The following is a 6,325-nucleotide window of genomic DNA, read 5'->3' as shown; positions in this document are numbered from 1 at the left end:
TGCAATATTTCCAGACATTTTAGGTGACACAATGCAACTTAAAGCCATATTTGGGTCCTGTGACCTCATTTGTAGACATATTTCTTGTCCGAAAATGTCTGATTTTATCAAATTTCTTCACAAATCTGACCAGTGCTGTTTTTGACAGTGTTTCCTCAGTGGCCAGAGCTGCAGCTCAGTCCTGCTGATCACTTTGGTGACAGGATTGTTATCATAACGCATAGAAATGATGGCCATAGCTATAAAAAGTTTTAAACTTAAGTGTCCTTTACCGGCATGATGTCAAAGACATCAAAATTACTGTGTCACAGAACTCTGAATATTAGGGTGGAAGTCAACCAAAGAGATCTTGCTCGATTGAAATTCTATCTACTCTTCAATTAATCAGTCAATGTGGGAAAAAATCTGCGTGTTATCTCTAAGTTAACTAAATCAGCCTGTCTGAGTGCACTCTTCCTGCTAGCATTGTGTGTCCACCAAAGAGTTTTTTTTCCTGAGGCCAGCTGTTTTTCTTAAGCCTTTGCAATGGGAGCATGGAGTATTTACACTCTGCTACTAATGCCAGCAGCATGATGAGGCGCAGTGCGTCTATTCTGTGCTGAGTGCTGATCGGTTCCTGTTTATTTTTGGTCCTTGCGAGTTGAAAAATGTTCAACTTTGGGTAAAACACTGCCAATCATCACTGTCAGCCAGACTTCAATCACAGTGATGGAGGGGCAGGTTAACGGTACCATATAATTTATATTTATACTAGGGCCGGGACTCAATTAAAAAAATTAATCTAATTAATTAGAGGCTTTGTAATTAATTAATCAAAATTATTTTTTATTCTATTCTATTATTTATTATATTAATTTTTATTTATATGCGATTTTAATCGCATATAAATATTTGACCCGAGAACAGTGAGAAGTAATTTTTTTCAAATGGATTTTTAGTATACCATTGAATAATGACTGAATACATAAACTTAAGCAACAAAAATATTGTTTTTATTTTTGTTCAAGTCCAACAGACCAGTGCAATTTTTGACATTAAGTGTAGCAATAGCATATTTAGAAATAAAGTACATTTCAGAAATTTAGGTAGCCTATAGGTTGGTAGACCTTCTGTAAACTAGAATACTTTGGTTTTTCCAAGTAAAACACAATACTTTCAAGTACATTCAGAACATTCGAAACCCTGACTATTACAAAACATCTCTCTGTTGCTTCAGAGGCCATAACAGACTTTGTTGATTTACCAACAGCTGGTTTAAAAAAATGAAATTAATTTCAGTCCATCCGTAGATTTTTAGTAACAAAATGTCCCATCATCCACGGGGCCAACCAAATCGGTCTCATCAGCTTCTTCCTTCATGTTCACTGTGGTTTGTTGTTGTCTGAACTCATGAACGCTAGTTGGTGCTCCAGTATAATCGGTCCACCTGAAACTCATCCAGTGAGAAACGTTCCGCGGTGCAAAAATAAGTGTGATTAAAATGCGTCAATTTTTTTAAAGCGTTAAAGTAAGAAATGAAAACAAAAGATTAGGACATATGATGATCAAAAACAAGTTGATTGGGGAAAACCTGGAATACTGAATGATGAAATTAATTTATTGGAAGATATATGAAATAAAAACTTAGTCCAGTCACTTTAGGCCCATGTTGTGCATTAAAGGGTTAATACCTTTAATCTAGCCCATTTTCTATGTGTAATCCAGCAACAGCCCTCCATCATGGTGTCTGCTGGCTGCTGATCCATGTTTGACAAACAAACAACTGAGGTCATTTTTATGACTTTATGCCAAAATGAAGCACTGATGCTGACTGTGCTGATTAAGAAAGTGTTTCTGTAGTAGCAGAGTTATTAGTGTATATTGTCTGATCTATAAGTTGTAATTCTGTTTCATGTCACGCATCACTTGAATGTAAAGTTATTGTTTTTTGCTGTAACATTATCTGAAGATTAAACTATTTTCAATTGATCCTTTCGTTTCCTGCACAAAATGTTTACACCAGACACTAACATGATATGACAAATCATAATATAGTTCCATATATTCAAACAAAGAATATTCCACAAAAATTCAACTTATACAATGTAATAGAAATGTATTTTCAAGATGATTTTATCATACTATATACACACAGCATTACAGAAAGACCCATATGCATGACTTGAAATCCCAAAGAAAAAAAAACATGCACTTAGGTTTAATTGGTGACTCTAAATTGCCTCTAGATTCTAGATTGTCTGTCTCTATGTGTTAGCCCTGCGATAGTCCAGGGTGTACCCCGCCTCTCGCCCAATGACAGCTGGGATATCAACCCGATTGCGGATAAGCGGTTAATGGTAATGAATGAATATAAAACCAGACCCAGTTCTTGCAGTCATGGAGCTCTCTTTATCAAACAACCAGAAGAATGGGATTTGTTTTGTGACACTGTTAGCGAACTGGAAACAAAAAAGTCCTCCAGTCTATCAAGCTTTAATGAATGATATAATGAAACTTTTGCAGTTAGAAAAAATAAAATTCACCCTGAGAGGTAAGATAAATACCTTTTACTTCTTCTACTAAATACCAGTAACTCTGCCGCTGAGACCATGTGAAGCAGTAACTTTGTCGCTGAGACCATGTGAACCAGTAACTCTGCCTCTTAAACCATGCAAACCAGTAACTCTCCCGCTAAGACCATGCGAACCGGTGACTGCCACTGACACCACGCGAACCGGTGACTGCTACTGAGACCATGTGAACCGCTGACTGCCACCGAGACCATGTGAACCGGTGACTGTCACCGAGACCATGCGAACCGGCGACTGTGTCGCTGAGAGACCATGTGAACCGGTGACTCTGTCGCTGAGACCATGTGAACCAGTAACTCTGCCGCTGAGACCATGTGAAGCAGTAACTTTGTCGCTGAGACCATGTGAACCAGTAACTCTGCCTCTAAGACCATGCAAACCAGTAATTCTCCCGCTAAGACCATGCGAACCGGTGACTGCCACTGACACCACGCAAACCGGTGACTGCTACTGAGACCATGTGAACCGGCGACTGCCACCGAGACCATGCGAACCGGCGACTGTGTCGCTGAGAGACCATGTGAACCGGTGACTCTGTCGCTGAGACCATGTAAACCAGTAACTCTGCCTCTGAAACCATGCAAACCAGTAACTCTCCCGCTAAGACCATGTGAACCAGTAACTCTGCCTCTGAAACCATGCAAACCAGTAACTCTCCCGCTAAGACCATGTGAACCAGTAACTCTGCCTCTGAAAACATGCAAACCAGTAACTCTCCCGCTAAGACCATGCGAACCGGCGACTGCCACTGAGACCATGCGAACCGGTGACTGCTACTGAGACCATGTGAACCGGAGACTGCCACCGAGACCATGCGAACCGGCGACTGTGTCGCTGAGAGACCATGTGAACCGGTGACTCTGTCGCTGAGACCATGTGAACCAGTAACTCTGTCGCTGAGACCATGTGAACCAGTAACTCTGCCTCTGAGACCATGCAAACCAGTAACTCTCCCGCTACGACCATGCGAACCGGCGACTGCCACTGAGACCATGCGAACCGGCGACTGCTACTGAGACCATGTGAACCGTCGACTGCCACCGAGACCATGCGAACCGGCGACTGTGTCGCTGAGAGACCATGTGAACCGGTGACTCTGTCGCTGAGACCATGTGAAGCAGTAACTTTGTCGCTGAGACCATGTGAACCAGTAACTCTGCCTCAGACCATGCAAACCAGTAACTCTCCCGCTAAGACCATGCGAACCGGCGACTGCCACTGAGACCATGCGAACCGGTGACTGCTACTGAGACCATGTGAACCGTTGACTGCCACCGAGACCATGCGAACCGGCGACTGTGTCGCTGAGAGACCATGTGAACCGGTGACTCTGTCGCTGAGACCATGTGAACCAGTAACTCTGCCTCTGAAACCATGCAAACCAGTAACTCTCCCGCTAAGACCATGTGAACCAGTAACTCTGCCTCTGAAAACATGCAAACCAGTAACTCTCCCGCTAAGACCATGCGAACCGGTGACTGCCACTGAGACCATGCGAACCGGTGACTGCTACTGAGACCATGTGAACCGGCGACTGCCACCGAGACCATGCGAACCGACGACTGTGTCGCTGAGAGACCATGTGAACCGGTGACTCTGTCGCTGAGACCATGTAAACCAGTAACTCTGCCTCTGAAACCATGCAAACCAGTAACTCTCCCGCTAAGACCATGTGAACCAGAAACTCTGCCTCTGAAACCATGCAAACCAGTAACTCTCCCGCTAAGACCATGTGAACCAGTAACTCTGCCTCTGAAAACATGCAAACCAGTAACTCTCCCGCTAAGACCATGCGAACCGGCGACTGCCACTGAGACCATGCGAACCGGCGACTGCTACTGAGACCATGTGAACCGGCGACTGCCACCGAGACCATGCGAACCGGCGACTGTGTCGCTGAGAGACCATGTGAACCGGTGACTCTGTCGCTGAGACCATGGGAACCAGTAACTCTGTCGCTGAGACCATGTGAACCAGTAACTTTGTCGCTGAGACCATGTGAACCAGTAACTCTGCCTCTGAGACCATGCAAACCAGTAACTCTCCCGCTAAGACCATGCGAACCGGCGACTGCCACTGAGACCATGCGAACCGGAGACTGCTACTGAGACCATGTGAACCGTCGACTGCCACCGAGACCATGCGAACCGGCGACTGTGTCGCTGAGAGACCATGTGAACCGGTGACTCTGTCGCTGAGACCATATGAACCAGTAACTCTGCCTCCGAGACCATGCAAACCAGTAACTCTCCCGATAAGACCATGCGAACCGGCGACTGCCACTGAGACCATGCGAACCGGCGACTGCTACTGAGAACATGCGAACCGGCGACTGCCACCGAGACCATGCGAACCGGCGACTGTGTCGCTGAGAGACCATGTGAACCGGCAACTCTGTCGCTGAGACCATATGAACCAGTAACTCTGCCGCTGAGACCATGTGAAGCAGTAACTTTGTCGCTGAGACCATGTGAACTAGTAACTCTGACTCAGACCATGCAAACCAGTAACTCTCCCGCTAAGACCATGCGAACCGGCGACTGCCACTGAGACCATGTGAACCGGCGACTGCCACCGAGACCATGCGAACCGGCGACTGTGTCGCTGAGAGACCATGTGAACCGGCGACTGCCACCGAGACCATGCGAACCGGCGACTGTGTCGCTGAGAGACCATGTGAACCGGTGACTCTGTCGCTGAGACCATGTGAACCAGTAACTCTGTCGCTGAGACCATGTGAACCAGTAACTTTGTCGCTGAGACCATGTGAACCAGTAACTCTGCCTCCGAGACCATGCAAACCAGTAACTCTCCCGCTAAGACAATGCGAACCGGCGACTGCCACTGAGACCATGCGAACCGGCGACTGCTACTGAGAACATGCGAACCGGCGACTGCCACCGAGACCATGCGAACCGGCGACTGTGTCGCTGAGAGACCATGTGAACCGGTGACTCTGTCGCTGAGACCATGTGAACCAGTAACTCTGCCGCTGAGACCATGTGAAGCAGTAACTTTGTCGCTGAGACCATGTGAACCAGTAACTGTGCCTCTAAGACCATGCAAACCAGTAATTCTCCCACTAAGACCATGCGAACCGGCGACTGCCACTGAGACCACGCGAACCGGCGACTGCTACTGAGACCATGTGAACCGGCGACTGCCACCGAGACCATGCGAACCGGCGACTGTGTCGCTGAGAGACCATGTGAACCGGTGACTCTGTCGCTGAGACCATGTGAACCAGTAACTCTGCCGCTGAGACCATGTGAAGCAGTAACTTTGTCGCTGAGACCATGTGAACCAGTAACTGTGCCTCTAAGACCATGCAAACCAGTAATTCTCCCGCTAAGACCATGCGAACCGGCGACTGCCACTGAGACCATGTGAACCGGCGACTGCCACCGAGACCATGCGAACCGGCGACTGCCACCGAGACCATGCGAACCGGCGACTGTGTCGCTGAGAGACCATGTGAACCGGTGACTCTGTCGCTGAGACCATGTGAACCAGTAACTCTGCCGCTGAGACCATGTGAAGCAGTAACTTTGTCGCTGAGACCATGTGAACCAGTAACTCTGCCTCTGAAACCATGCAAACCAGTAACTCTCCCGCTAAGACCATGTGAACCAGTAACTCTGCCTCTGAAAACATGCAAACCAGTAACTCTCCCGCTAAGACCATGCGAACCGGCGACTGCCACTGAGACCATGCGAACCGGCGACTGCTACTGAGACCATGTGAACCGGAGACTG

This window comes from Centropristis striata, chromosome 22 (genome assembly GCF_030273125.1).
Source record: "Centropristis striata isolate RG_2023a ecotype Rhode Island chromosome 22, C.striata_1.0, whole genome shotgun sequence".
Taxonomy (NCBI): domain Eukaryota; kingdom Metazoa; phylum Chordata; class Actinopteri; order Perciformes; family Serranidae; genus Centropristis; species Centropristis striata.
Note: the sequence above shows the minus strand (reverse complement) of the source record.